The sequence below is a fragment of the Notechis scutatus genome, chromosome 3 (genome assembly GCF_049901735.1).
Source record: "Notechis scutatus isolate UNSWTSFEM ecotype Mainland chromosome 3, rNotScu1.2, whole genome shotgun sequence".
NCBI classification, from domain to species: domain Eukaryota; kingdom Metazoa; phylum Chordata; class Lepidosauria; order Squamata; family Elapidae; genus Notechis; species Notechis scutatus.
This window is the reverse complement of record NC_142011.1, coordinates 23,580,601-23,596,603: the sequence shown is the minus strand read 5'-3', so window position 1 is coordinate 23,596,603 and position 16,003 is coordinate 23,580,601. Positions and strand designations below refer to the sequence as shown.

At 40.2% G+C, this 16,003-nt stretch overlaps 1 protein-coding gene across 2 annotated transcripts in view; it reads right to left on the bottom strand.

Moving 5' to 3' along the window:
* PREX1 (phosphatidylinositol-3,4,5-trisphosphate dependent Rac exchange factor 1) overlaps nucleotides 1-16,003 on the bottom strand; it is a 228,435-nt gene that overhangs the window by 211,100 nt on the left and 1,332 nt on the right. The gene's annotated exons all lie outside the window — the stretch shown is intronic.

Here is a 16,003-nt window from a genome sequence, read left to right as displayed (position 1 = left end):
AGCCAATTTCCGATTAACAAAACCAGGGAATTTCTCTCTCAAAATAAACTAGCCTGATACCAAAGTCTATCTTCAATATTTCCCAATCCTGGGATTCCATGGAAATGTTTGTACTTAAAATCCAACCTATTGGCTGCTGGACCAAAGCACATTAAATGATGCTAACTACAAAAAAGAAACCTGCCCCTCCCATTTTTTACTTGATCCTCAGCATGTTGAATATTTTAATGATGGGTCCCTGTACTTCCTGTGGAGTCTGATGAAGCATCTGCAAAACAACATCCACTGCATTGGCAACAGGGTGGCTGCAAAACAACCAATGACTGAAGGGAAGACATAGAACAAACCAGCATGAAGCAAATATCAAAGGCTCAAAGTTCTCTAAAAGTCACACTCTTTTACTTGGAGGAGGCTTTGCAGCAATTTCAGGTAAGGAGGAAATAGACTGAGCCTTGATCACAGTGGCATAAAACCGTGAACAATCTCCAACGTATTCTTGTTATAAGTCATTGTTACAGGGTGGAGATTTCCTGTACAGTGTTTACTCGTTCTATTGCACACTAGGTAGGTTCAAAATTGCATTAAGCTATTGCTTGTATTAACCTCATTTGCAGAATGAATTGCAATGACGGATAATATTTATGTCTATTTATTTTATTTCTATCCTGTCTTTATTATTTTTACAAATAACTCAAGGTGGCAAGCACACACAATACCACTTCCTCCTATTCTCCCAACAATAATCCTGTGAGGTGGACTGGCCCAAAGTCACCCAGTTGGCTTTCATGGCTAAGACAGAACTTGAACTTGAAAATCACCCATTTTCTAGCCTGATATTTTAACCGCTAGACCAAATAGACCAAAAGGCAAAGTTTATTAATCACAACTGCATCTTCATACACTTCATACTGGCTCACAATGTGATTTGGCTTAGTGTATTATTCAACTCTGAGCAACTTTGTATTACTTCAGAAAATATAAATAAGAAAACATTGGCCTAGCATAACATATGAACTCAGCTACTGAATATTCGTGAAAGGGCAAATGGACGGGCATTTTATACTGGGATTAAAGAAGAAGTTAAAGTTGGGTCCAACAGACTGACCCAAGAAATTTCCAAACTTTGCCCCTTATTTGGCTTACTTACTATCCAAACCAAAGTGAGTATTTTTAGTAAACTGCAGATCTGAGATTTCATGCTCAATTTCCAATGTCTCTAATTTCTAATATTACCTGCCAAACATTTCAAAACCACTTTTAGGCATGGATTTAGAATTAAATGACAAATGAACACACAACCTACAATAAACCAACCTCTTTTGAGTCAAATTTGGTTTATAAAGGCTAAGATGAAAGTTTTGAGGATGAAACTCATCTTGTCTTCCATGCTAATTTTCATCAAAGCCTCGAATATCCACAGTATATCAAGGTATAATAGCTCTAATTGCAGCTGGCTCAACAGTTTACTCTTTGGTGCATAAGTTGTTTTTCCTAGCTGACCTTGTCTAATATAAAAAAATGGTGAGCAAGCTCAAGCTTGGTTAGTATCAGAACTGATAGTCAGGAAATTCAAGGGCGACAAATTAAATTAAGAATTGAAAAAATATTCCAGAATAGGGAAATGGCAAAGTACTTCTGGATTGCTGGCAAAGAAACAACTTGGATACGTCCATGAAGTCATGGGAATCTAACACAATTCAAGGGGGATTTTACCTTTAACCATTTCTCCCTGTTCAAAAATACTAATTCAATACGTCCATTTATTACAGTGTGGCTGGTTATTTCTCACAAAATAAGGTCGGGCCTTATTTTTTTTTGACTCCCGAAAAAACGGCTAGGCCGTCTTTTTGGGGGTGACTTAATTTCCTCCCCTACCTAGAGCGGCCCATACGCATGTACCTCTGCACGAGGCCGTTTCTATCAGCCGACGAAAGCTCCCCGAAGGCAGAGTCCCCAGCCGCTTTGAGGCGAGGCATGGCTGCCCATGTCCCCTTGCCATTAGGCAGTGTCTTTCGGGCGATGGAAGCTCTCTAAGGGCAATCACCAGCCACTTCGATCGGCCGGTAGAAGCAACCTTGGGGCGAGCACACACGCACACTCCCCTTGCCGCGAGGCCGTTTCTATCGGCCGATGAAAGCTCCCCGAAGGCAGAGTCCCCAGCCGCTTTGAGACGAGGCATGGCTGCCCGTGTCTCCTTGCCATTAGGCAGTGTCTTTCGGGCAATGGAAGCTCCCCAAGGGCAGTCACCAGCCACTTTGATCGGCCAGTAGAAGCGGCCTCGGGACGAGGGAAGTGTGTGTGTGCGCTCACCCCGAGGCCGCTTCTACCGGCCGATCGAAGTGGCTGGTGACTGCCCTTGGGGAGCTTCCATCGCCCAAAAGACACTGCCTAATGGCAAGGGGACACGGGCAGCCATGCCTCGCCCCGAAGCGGCTGGGGACTCTGCCTTCGGGGAGCTTGTATCGGCTGATGTTCTATTGGAAGATCAGGGTATTCTAGCCTTGGCTACCTGCAGGGCACTCCTAAAGGCAAGTTTTCTCCCCACCCCACCCCGCCCTTCCCCATTTCTCTTCACCTCATGTAGTTCTAACGAACGATGTAAGAAATGGCGGGGAAACGCATGGATTAAATAGGCCTAAATTTTGGGGGTGGGGTTTAATTTCACCTCATGCCTAGAAATCATGCTGGGCCTTCCTATTGGTGGAGGCCGTATTGTTGGAGAAACACGGTATCCATATAGTAAGTTTTTCAAGGGTTACAGTTAGGTCATCGGGGCAATGCACCTGTATTTGCTCTTCCTTCCTTTGGTCACAGCAAATCTTACATCAGCATGACTTCCTCATAGAAGCCAACCTTCTTCACAGCAAATCACTTGGCAAATGATGGAGGTAGCAATCCATGAAAAAATAGCTCATGCTGGATCCACGGCTCCAGGGCTGTCAAACTCGCATGGATGCATCACATACTGGCCACGCCCACAGCCGGTTTAGCGAAGGGGGGTAAAGTTGTGATACATCACGTAACAATGCTGTGACAACCCGAGCTTGACACCTCTGCTCTGTTCCGTAGAGCTTTTCACAATCTCAGTGGTGGAGTCTCTCTTTTATTTTTTATTTTTTATAATTTTATTCATAAACATTTTTGAATACAGTATTATTGTCAGGGTATACCTGTGAGGGCGGATCTATGGCACACATGCCAAAAGTGGCATGCAGAGCCATTTCTGCCAGCATGCGAGAAGTCGACCAGAAGAGCTCCACTGTGCATGCACGCACGCCCCCCCCGCCAGCCAGCTGATTGTCTGGTATCTGCCACGCATGTACGGGGGGAGACATGCACGTGGGAGATGCGTATGCGTGCGCATGTGCATGCACAGGGTGCGGGGGTCGTGCACATGTGCAGAGGTGCGCGGTGCACAGGGGTCACATGTGCAGGGGGAGGGGGGGTCATGCATGCATTGCATCATGGGTGCAGGCATGCGAGCGCACTTTATTCACACGTCATGGAAAAGGTTAGCCATCACTGGGGTATACCATTTACAAGAGAGAGAAAAAGAAAACCATAAAGAAGACCACATTAAATATTGACACATGAGGTGATAGGTATACTAATATATACTAATAACACATGATACAAGTAATAATATCACCAAGTACTTTTAACTAAATTTCTTTTTATATTAGCTTTTTTACATTTTTAGTAATTATAATTATTACAATTATAAACAACCTCTATTTTAGATACATTCATCATCTTTCTTCCTCTAATTTCTACCTCTTGTCTCTAACCACTCATAAAATCTATTCCATATCGAATAGTATTCTGTGTCTTCTTTATCTTTTATTTTTAAAGTTAATCTGTCCATTTCAGCAGAGTCTAAAATTTTCCGAATTACCTTCTCATCTGCTGGGGTATTCTCATTTTTCCAGTATCTTGCAAAGCTAATCCTTGCTGCTGTTAGTATAGGTAAAACTAAATTTGTGATCCCTTTATCACAACCATCTGGTATTACACCCAGCAAATATAATTCTGGTTTTAGGTCTATGTTCTGTTTAACTATCTTTTTCAGCCAGCTACTTATTTTCTTCCAATGTTTTCTTGCTTTGATACAAGTCCACCACATATGATAGTAAGTACCTGGGAGTATGGTTACATTTCCAGCATTTTGGTGGAGTCTCTTAATCTCATGACCAAATGCTCATGGTGTTTCACTGACTGGGATCCTATGGAAGATTGCCACAAGCATTCACAATACTAGTACTGCCCACAGACTCTCAAGAATACACACTGGTCACTACACAGACAGCACTAACATCCAATAGTACAATTAAGATGTCACACCTCCAAGTTCATAAAAGAGTGACTCAGAACAGAAAAGCCAGCATGAGCAGTGTGGTACAAATAAGAGCAACTCTCTCCATCACCAGCCAAGTGAATTCATCTGAAGACTGGTAGCTGCTACAAGCACTCTCACAATTCAGCTGACCCAAGGCGGATCCAGCACAGCCACACAAGAAGGAGAAAGAGGTACCACTATGGAAGGAGGCATTCATGAGAGGAAAACAATGACATGGGCCAGGGGTCTCCAAATTTACCAACTTTAAGACTGGTGGACTTCCCAGAATTCCTCAGCCAGTCATGCTAGCTGGTGAATTCTGGGAGTTGAAATCCACAAGATTTAAAGTTGCCAAATGTAAAGACCCCTGGACATAGACTATGGAACCTAAACCTTGAATTCCCCTAAACTCCAAGTCTCACTCTTCAGTTTCATTATCTACAATTTTACCCTGAACCTCCGAGAATAAAAATACCACCTGTGTATAGCATTTTCCTCCAGGAAACCAGGAGTGACAATTTTACCACTTAATTATTTTTATTCCATCATGGCCGTTATGAAGCCTTTAAGTAACTTACAAGTCAAAGGCTAAACAAGAGTAAAGCCTTATCAAATAACTGACAGCAAATATCACTTGTTCTAATTTAAGGCAACTTTGAGGAAAAGGTCTTGTTAATTGAGGACGCAAACAAGAATTCACAGAGGTACAAGCTCAATGGCTGAATATAGCTCTGAACAGAAGACCACTATAAAAACCACAGGATGCATCACAGAGCAATACAGATAATTATCTTGCTTGGAAAAAGGCCTTTTGCTTGTTGTGAGAAGGCAATTATGCCAGACTTTATTAGAGAACAGTAATTACCTGACTCCTCTTTCATCTGGATAACCTGCAGCATTTTTACAAACCCTAATGAACAAACCCTCATAAACCTGCATGAGGTACAGATTATAATCTATCCCATTTGGCAGATGGGGAGGAAATCAGCTCAAGTACCAGGAGCAGATTCAAGAATGAAGCCCAGGACTTCTGCATTATCTGCTTTCAGAAGTGCTCTGATGCCTTCCGGCTAATGCTGCAAAGGAGAAGGCACAAGAAGTGGAAACAGCACTGGAAACCAAAATTGTAATTATTACTTAGCCTTGATCAATCCAAAAATGCAAAGCTCCACGGTAAATGCAGAGGTCAAGGCCATTAACATCCACATGGATTGATTGGAGCATAAACAAAATGAAAGCTGTAGCACTCAGGACTGACTACAAAGGATATGCTCCCTAATAGGAAGCGAAAACATAAAAGGCATGGAAATAGCAAAGGAAACGTTTATTCCAGTCTAGGGAAGAAAAAGAGGCAGGCAGGCAGGCAGGCATGCTTGCTCTGATGGCTGATTTGCATTCAGTTTCCTCTGCTTTTTCATAAAAAAATCATTCAAAAAACAGCTCCAGAATGTCAGCACTCAGTCCAGATCTTGCTTAATCAACTGGACAAAAATACTGCATACCAACCTGATGTGTTTCAGTCATTCATTTCAATGGCTATAATATTAGCCAGTTTTATGGTGATGGTTTGAGTAAAGGTGGCATTGACTGGTTTTATGTACCATGTTAAGCCATAATATGGCTTGATTTGACACTATCTGGTTTATTGCAATTTACAGACTATGGTTTAATTAAGGGACCAATGGAGGGACATCATTCTAGAGGTGATTAACAGACTAAGACCCCCACCTCTCCCTTTTATACACCTTGCTCCCTTCCTCCATATCTTTGTCAATTTTAAGTCAATTTAATATTACTGTTTATTGCTTTGATGTTTTAATGTTATCAGTTTTTTAATTGTAAGTCTAGTTGCCTCCAGATAAAATGGAAAGCATATATGCTGAATAAATAATACAGTTAATATGTTTGCATGATACACGGACCCTAGAAATCTTGTTTAATTAAACTGGGGTTAAAACATCATGGCTTGTTTTGTGTGAGATCAGGTACAAGTCCCTAAAAACATACGATATGCAAGACAATATCCCCCAAATAGCTTTCAGGCATCCAAAAAATATGGGCTAATCTGCACAGAGAATACAGTTCTGCTTATGCTGTCTTAGGGTATGTATGAAGAATGTCTTTAAAACACTAATAACCTGATTGGTCCACAGGGAGAAAAATCCATAGATACTATTTGGAGGGGGGGGGGGATCACACTAAAGAACACACAAGGATTCAAGAGTTCGAGGGCAAGTGTCAAGTGTTCATGGTAATTAGGATGAACCAAGGTGTTGAGGGTTACACAGGAAAATAATTGTGTTTCCAGAGCTCAGGAAACAACCATCTGTTTTCTTGCCCAAATACTAGGTATATCCACAGTTATTTTCCTAAGGCCAACTTTGAACTCCAGATACCATGGCTGAAATATCTGATGAAGCTGTTGGACTTCCTTGCTTCTTCCTCAATCCCTGTTTATTATAGTATCTTTTGTTACTAACAGCATGAAGAACACAAAAACGTGCATACGCTGGTATGCCTTTCAAAAAATTTTACCACCGGTTTGGTGGGTGTGACTTGGTGGGCATGCTTTGCGTGCATGCACACACTGTGCGTACATGCATTTGCCAAACACGCACTTTGAGCAGGCGCAGAGGTGTTCCAACTCACCTCCTGCAAGTCTACACTCTCCCGGTCACTTCAGCAGCTGCCACGCGACACTCTGCTGTGCCGCACAAAGCAGCTACGCTTCAAAAGCACAGGATAAAGGTGAGTATGGGAGCCCGGGTGGGTAGGTGTGCCCAATGGCAGAGCAGAGGAGAGAACCGGGTCGGTCTCCACTGCTCATCAGCGCTACCGACTCGGCAGAACTGGACTGTACCAGTAGAATACCACCACTGCTTTCCAGATGCTCCAAAAATATCCATGCCAGAAAATCCTATTTCTAATTAAAACACACAAATAATTCACTGTTCTCCAGAACATGGTTATCATACTAGTAACACAACTCTCAGCCATACAGCCGAATCACATGAGTAATAGCAAAATGTAGCACAAGATTGGACTAAATTGGAGTTGATAATCTCCAAGATTCCTACAAACCCTTGCATTTACAATTCTGACATCCCTTAAGACAGTTATATATTGAATGGCAGACATGTTAATCTCAAGGTTCATTAGAGACCTACAGCATCAACAGCTTCAATGAAAGAATGAGCTGTGAGGGTCACCAAGTTAAATTCTCAGCTGACCAAAAATGAGATATTTCAAAGGAATTCCCACCCAACCTGACATAAACTGTAAGTTGCCTGCTTTCATTTCACGTTTTATATCCAGGTTGCTTTCCTAGTAGGGAAATATAAATTATTGTATTTATACAATTAAACTGTTTTCTGTTGACATCTTTGTCTGTTTTCTTGAGTATTTAACAAAGACCGCTCTGGAAGGGAAGATGCTTGTAGGAAACCAAGCATTTTGAACAAAATAAACAATGCTTATTTCAGAATGGGAATACATGGTCCAGCTGCCTTTCAGATAAACACCCTGTGGCAAGAGCCAGGCTCATGCATCTGATCTATACTTCAGCAATAACAAAAACAGGAAAGTACATTTAAACTTGCCCTTTTCTATATTTTAGTCTCCCTTCCTCCCTCCTAAAGCCACAATGCACACTTGTTTTACACCAATGTTTTTCAAACTAGCAACTTTAAGAGAGGAATTCTGCTGGGTGAGGAATGCTGGGAGTTGAAGTCCACACCTCTTAAAGTTATCAGAGTTTGAAAAACAATGTTTTACAGAAACCAGATGGTTCGCCTTCTTTGGACTAACAGCTTTATTATCAGCACCTACTGAACCTAAGAAGAGACACAAGAGCTGTAAGGCAGGACACAGGAAATCACCACCAAGAAATGACCAAGACAAACATTCCTTGTAATGGTTCAAAGGCCAATTGCAGCAGCTAATCGCAGATGGAAAAAAAGCAGCAGACCATGTATAGAACAGCTGCTTCAGATTATATAGCATCCTAAATACCAAGAAGCTAAATACTCAGCCGAGTTGCAGAACAAAATATTTTTAAGGCAACGGATGTGGTTTTACTTTATCTGATGGCAGCATGTGTACTAACGTTACACACTTATACAACAGGGAATGAAATAAGTCAGGCTCTATTCTAGCACAAAACACCCCAACAAAATAAAACTGGCACCAATTTAATTGATGCAAACCAAGATTTCTGTGGATGCTAAGCTCAGCGTTATTTGCATCAGTCTAACGTGATGCTTGTAAACAGGAATATATGAAATGATTTATTACGTATCAACAGAATTGATGAACATTTGTGTGTAAGCAAATAATTTCCAATGCCAGTTTTGGGGATCTGTGTGATCATTTTCATATCCCAGATCTTTCATATCTCTATCTTAAAATATGGCCTGTCAATAAATTTAGCTGAAGAAAGACTAAATGTAACCTTTAATGTAGTAATCACACACAGGGCAATAGTCAGATGACCATGATGAAGTGCAGTCCACCGTGCTTTAAGCCAGAGAAATGTTCGCCAGAATAAAATTCACTGCCCCCTATTGCCAAGCCCTCTTCTGTCACAGTAACACAGTTGGCAAGTGGTGCTGTCCTCACTTGTAATATCAGACAAGCTAAGGAAAGCATTGCCTGTTGGCAGAAAACAGCTATCATTCATTCTCCCTAATTGGGCAAGTGTAGGTGGGTTCTTGGCAAAAATTGTGAAAATATTGTTTTAATACTGGAGCAGTTGTTTTTTTTAAAAAAAAATCAAACCATTTTGTTGTGAGCTAGGAAGGAGACAAAAACAATGGCATAAGACTGTGTTGGCGAACCTATGGCACTTGTGCCAGAAGCGGCACGCAGAGCCATTTCCCCGGCACGCAAGAGGTCGCCTGGAAGAGCATTGCGCATGCGCACCGCCACCCAACAGCTGATTGTCAGGTATCTGGCGTGCATGCACGCACATGTGCAGAAACACGCTGTGCGCAAGGGGGGTCATGCGCAGGGGCTGTGGGGGAAGCAGCAAGCATTGCCTTCTGGGTGCTGCCACGCGAGCGCAATAATCGGCACGGGAGCCGAAAAAGGTTAGCCACCACTGGCATAAGGCAAAGGCATTCAAAATGGTGGTAGGTTGTAGTTGTAGCCACAAGTGTTTTAGCAACTAGGGATCTTCAACAGCGGGGAGTAGCAGGGCAGTAATGCAAATGGGCACACCTCATACAGCTGGTGCTCAAGTTACAACAGTTCATTTGGTGACTGTTCAAGTTTACAACGGCACTGAAAAAAGTGACTTGTGACTGCTTTTCACGCTTACCACCGTGGCAGCATCCCACATGGCCACGTGTTCAAAATTCAAATGCTTGGCAATTGGTTCATACTTATGACGGTTGCAGTGTCCCGGGGTCACGTGAACACCTTTTGTGACCTTCTGACAAGCAAAGTCAGTGGGGAAAGGCAGATTCACTTAACAACCAGGTTACTAATGTTATCAACCGCAGTGATTCACTTAACAACTGCGGCAAAAAAGGTCATAAACTGGGACAAAACTCACTTAACAAATGTCTCACTAAACAATAGAGCTTTGGGACTCAATTGTGGTTATAAGTCAAGGACTACCTGTACTTTGTGCTAGTTTGGGCAGGAAAGATCTTTCAAAGGTGTTCAGAGAGTTTTAGTTGAGGTATTTTAAGCCTATCAGAAGACTGCAGATTGCTAAGAAGTTCTTCTGTTAAATTTTGGCAATGTAATCCTAACAGGTTTGGGCATTTATAAGAGAGACTTGGGGCACGTATACAGGTCAGAGGCTATCTTTCAAGATATAGATTAGGTTTTTGCATGTGTGTGTGTGTGTGTGTGTGTGTGTGTGTGTGTGTGTGTGTATGGTGTTGTGTTTGTGTATTCCAATTTTTTTCAGCTTTCCAATTTCTGCTACGGTTTTGTACTCCCTGAAAACCTAGTCCTGAAATTTAGAGATTGGTAGCAAAAGTGTTTGGGGAGATGAGCAACTGAACACTCCAGTATAAATATACACAGTGCTTCTCAGTTTGTTCATCAGACAGTAGAGATCCCAGCCACTGAATTCTTAGGAGTCCATCAAAAAAGAATAAATAAAAATGGGTAAAGGGTAAAAAAAAAAAAAGAATGCTGCAACTTTTCAAAATTGTGTGATTTCATAATCCAAAGGAATCTAGCAGTCCCGGATTCAAGTCAGATTCAAAGATGCAAAGCAAAACACTGTCAACTGCCAGGCCAAGAAAGAAGCATTTTATAATACGCTATTGTAAAATCTTGTTAATGCATAGAGCTAAAATTGCATTACATTCCACAGCTCAAGAAAGCAGCTGTACAGCTTTCTTGCAGGGAATATGGTGGCTTCCTTAGGGAACCCAGAAAATGTTGCATACTGTAACTTTCAGGCTGCCCTCTCCTCTCCCCCCTCTTGTTCCCCCTTTTGACCCACAGAAGTAAAATAAAAGTGGTGGGATTTGCCCGACAAAGCAAATAAAAAGGGGCCTTTTGTAACTGCAAAAGGACCCCCGCTCAGCAGAGGGGAAAAGGTCTCTAGGCGCACACAGAGAAACCTTTCCCTTCGCTGCTACATGGCCACATGCTAGTCTTCTAAAAAAAAAGATATTTTTTTTAAAAAATCTGCAATTAACACAGCCTGATTTATAGGCAAGTCTATAGCATCAAATACAGAAAAGGATTCTTTCACATTACCACGGGAGCCCAGAAGTCCTTGGAAAACTCCTGACTCCCTACTCATTGAATTGGGTTTTTTGCTCCTTTGGTGTTATTTATGGAGACGAGACAACAAGATCTGGGGCTTGTATGGTAAATGTTTAACCAGGGGGCCCAGCCCCAGACGCAAAACACCAACTCCTTCGTTCATCCCTGTGGTATTGTGTTGTCACAAGTCGAGAAAAGCTTTTTGGTGTTGTGTAAAGCTTTCTGGCATTGCATTAACATTTTTTCCCAAAGCAGTTTCCTTTGTTCCCATTTTCAAGCATTGTGATAAAAGGACAAGAGTTTCTAGATAATCTGAGGAAGGAGCTTCCAAAAGCTAAGTCTGCTTCCTACTAAGTTGAGGGCAATATCACATTTTCATGTATTAAACCAGGTAGCGTAATATAAACATCAGTGGTGTATTTGGGCAATTTTGAACAGTGGGTGTCCAAAGATGCTTTTCCAAAAGGCAACTGGACTTTGTTGCTTTTTTTTTTCTTTGACAATTTTGAAAACCAAAGAAGTCCAGCTGCCTTTTGGAAAATCACCTTTGGGACAACTATGACCTGGATGATTGAGAATCTCCATAGACAGTGGACTTACCGGTTTGAGATGGCCAATGGCTGTCGAGATCTCATGAAATGCAGTCAATTTATAATTCCAAATTGAGATTGGTGCTCTGTGAAAGGTGCTGCATAGAAGAGGGGGGAAAGAGAGGTTTTCCAGCCAGCATTTATTTCTCTTTCCTAAATTAGGATGTGAGAACTCAAAAGAGATAAGTAGTGACAGTGGGTTTTGAAAAGCTGTCTCAAACTGTTTCTACCGCTTTCTGGAATACACAGAACATAAAAATATCTCCTTGAGGAACTGGTCTGGTCAGTGGGCTTTTGTTTTACAGCTCCAGGACACAAAAAAAACAAAAAAAAACCTCCTTCTGTAAGACCTTGTCAGCTTTCAGAAAATATTCTTCTCTGGAGTCTTCCAATTAAGCAGTAGTCAATAGCGTTTTCTTGGAATCCTTCTCACCCCACTTATACAAAACTTCAATTGTGTGAGATTCAGAGTATAACCTGACATGGCTTGTAACTTAGAACATATGATTTTTCTATTCATAGGCAGAATTAGCATGCTTGAGGTGCATTTCTCAAGCTCTTCATTTCTGGTAGGCTAAAGCTACACATACAGTGCTCAATTGGTATAGCTGGGTATTTAAATATTGAAGGTCTATAGACAGAGCTCTGAAACAGGATTACCATTAGCCATCACTAATGCACGGATGCACTGGTACAGCCATATACCAGTACAACACTATTGGGCTGCATCTGCATGACATGCTAAATTATAAGCTAACCAATCCTATTTTGGCCTAATACGTTGTGTAAATAGAGGCACTGTCTATAATTTCTAGTTCGGTATGTCTTAGGTACTCAGGATAATTACTTTAAATGTGTAAAATATGGCCTAGTTAAAGATGTGAACACCAGCCACAGATCCGTTTCCTAACCCTCTATTTTTTCCACTAATTCTTGAGTGATAACATAAATGCAGATTCACATTTAGTACCCAATGATATTCACAAAAAGTTGTGGAATCAACCATTGGCTGGATTCCCACATTAGGCTAAGGATAAGTTGCTTGATTTTGGCTAACTATTACACACACCCAGAAACACAAAGGAAGCACAGTGCCCATTCTCTTCACAACAAGAAGAATGACTCCATACAATAAAAACAGACACTTATTAAACTATGATTTGTCAAAACCAAACATGCTCACCTTACTCCTGGCAAAGAACCAGAGGCAAATAACCTGATCTGCGAACAACAAACTCTCATCTTCAATAACCAGAATACTGATGGATGAATGATTGGTTTGTTTTGTCAAGGCAGGGCAGAGTAGTGATGGTTGAGTAACAAGTGCTTTTTATAGAAGGACATTCCACTGAAACAAAACATCAATAACTTGAAGCCAAAAGCCACTTTAATTGACAGTTTTGGAAGATTACATACTCTTGATGTCTACTAAAGAAATCCAAGATTTCAGTTGTTATTGCCCCTTCAAATAACCATATCATTTTCAGCCAACAGTAATACTACTGAATTCATGTTTTTCACTTATAGAAAATATGTATAATATTTTGCTTTGTACACGGTGGATTAAGTCATGATTTAAATTACTATTGGCTGGAGTATCTTTAAACCAAAACAGACCATATGATATTTTGACAACGTACTGTGCAAATCAGAGAAACAGGAAAAAATAAATAAAAGGAAGAAATACATAACCTGCAATCTTCAGTAAGCACAGCCATTCATTTTAATTTTACCTCATCTTATTTCAGATTCTTACAGAAAAATGAGGGATTATACAAAAAACTTTATCCAATTTTATGCAGTTAATATTTTTTTCTGAGAAAAACACATATTTAAAATATTCTTATCCCACAATAAAATTGTCTGAAGATTAACTAAATTTGTAAATTTTCCATCCTTCTTACGTTTATATAGTTTTTATCCTGTATAATAAATTGTTATTTATGTGTTTCATGTTTACTGTTCTTGCTTTTATGATTTTGTTGATTGCTTGATTTATCAAATCTGTGAAACTGTAATTGTTTCCCCACTATCTTAATAGTTTCATTATAGATTAAAAGATAAGTATGTAAATGATTCAAAGAAAATGGGATGATAATATCAAAACAGGGGCTATACACTGCCATATTACCTATAATCATACTGTGATGGAATTGTATTCAATTGTTGCATATCAGCCTCTGATGAAAACGATCAGGGAGAATTGCCTTCTGCACTAGCTTGGAGGGTGTACTAAAACTGTAAATTGGAAAGCATAAAGTGAAAATACTATATTGGATTGCAACTTACTGAACAGTAAGAGATTTATCGTCACAATAAATATCACTTTAAAATATTTTCAGTATAACAAATACTAAATTTAAGAGCCAGTTTGGTGTAGTGGTTAAAACATCAGCTAGAACCCAGAAGACTGCAAATTCTAGTCCCAACCTAAACACAAAACCAACTGGGGCCAGTCACTTTCTCTCAGCCCTAGGAAGCAGGCAATGGCAAAACACTTCCAAAATCTTACCAAGGAAACTGTAGGGACTCATCCAGGCAGTTGCAAGCAATAAAAACAAAATAAAACAAAACAAAAATACAGCTTTTGAGAATTGGAAGTTCCAAGAACAAGTTTCTAGCTCTCATAATTGCAGACATGTTCAAAAACCTCTGAGCAAAAACTAGAGAAAGTTATGAAACCAGATACAAATTTAGGCAGAACATATATTCATAATGAACTCATTGCGTCTTAGCTGCGAATGAGCACAATTGTGCATCTCCTGCAAATGATGGCTTGCAAACTATGAGCAATGAATAGGAAACTGTTCTTGTTATAAGAATGTTGGGATTCACTTGAATATTTGAAGATAAAACACAAAGATTTCTCTAATGTGTCAAGAAGACGCTATCCCTATTTTTTTATACTACAGGAAAAATACACTACCTCTCTACTCGTAGAAAATGGAATGGGTCACAATTATGGTCATTTGATGCATGGACACAACTAGAACAAGAAAAAAAAGAAATGTGATAGTATGTACCCTTGCTAAGCTGCCACTTTGTCCATGCTACCAGGAAATACTGCAACTAATGCAACCATATAATATATAATAGAGTGTACAATAAAAAGAGTGTAAGATAAAATTAATATTGCTTAATTTGTAAAGATTCAGGGACTTTCATGTTGACACTGATGGTCCTTCAAACGATCTCTTTCTGAGCTCTAAGTAAGGTAATAGTAAACTCACCCTTGAGTGGAGTATGATTCATGATGACTACATAGGCACATGTAATTTTCTGGGCTCAATATAGAAATAACCTGTCAATGCCTTCTCTACAGTACTTTATTGACTCTCCAGTCTATCCCAAATATCCTGAAATTTTCTGGTGGTCTCCCATCCTTGCTAAGAATTAGGTCCAGTCCAGCTTTCTAGCTTAGCTTTTTGAGATCACACAGATCAGACAGCCAAGTGTCATGATCTGCTGTAAATTAAAAAATTAATAGTGGGAGGGAGAGTAACAATGAAAATGAACGCAATATGAAAAGTTGCCTGGCATTTTAATGACTAAACTTTGCACCTGACTTGTTATGGCTTTAAAAGAGCTCAGTGTAGAAGCTCGCTCAATAGTTAGTCTGAAGAGAACCAGACTGTGTATAAATGCAAACATTTCAATAAATGTTTCCTTAAAATTATTCCTTAAATTATTCCTTAATTGCAGATGAGACACACTAATTCAATTGTTGCTAATGAAGAGGCTTTACAAAACCAACACCATTATAGATGTTTTTAGGCATTGCTCAAAGCTAGATGTTTGTTCCCACAGTTTCAGAAGAACATGAGGACAGAGTTAGCCACAAAGCAATTGGGTGCAAAGACAGAAGAAATGTTTCGGAATGCTGATGAGTTTCAACTGCCACGGCTGCAAAACTACAAGGGAACTGTTCACGGAAGTACTAATCTGGCCAAGAAAATAAAAATGACCCTGACATGGATACACATAGCTTGGCTAAATCCAATAAAAATACATAAGTAATCCAAAATTCAAGCAAGAAAGACCGTTTCTAGGAAGACTACAAAGGTGCCTGGAATGACTTTTAAAATAAAAAGCAAAAGAGTCTCTACATAAGCCAAGATTTACTGCTGGAAAAGTCACTGGAGTCTAAAGCATGCACTCCAAGCTTCTCTTGGAAGAGAACAAAGTCAAGGGGTGGGTGGGGGGCGCTTTAAAACAACCCTTCAGACAAGAAAGGGTTTTATCACTCTGCTTAAAAAAATAATAAAAAAAACATCCATTAGTAATCCTATATCACTGCTGCTTGCGAAGGGCTCCCCCTTACGCCGAATCAGGCACCTGATGAACT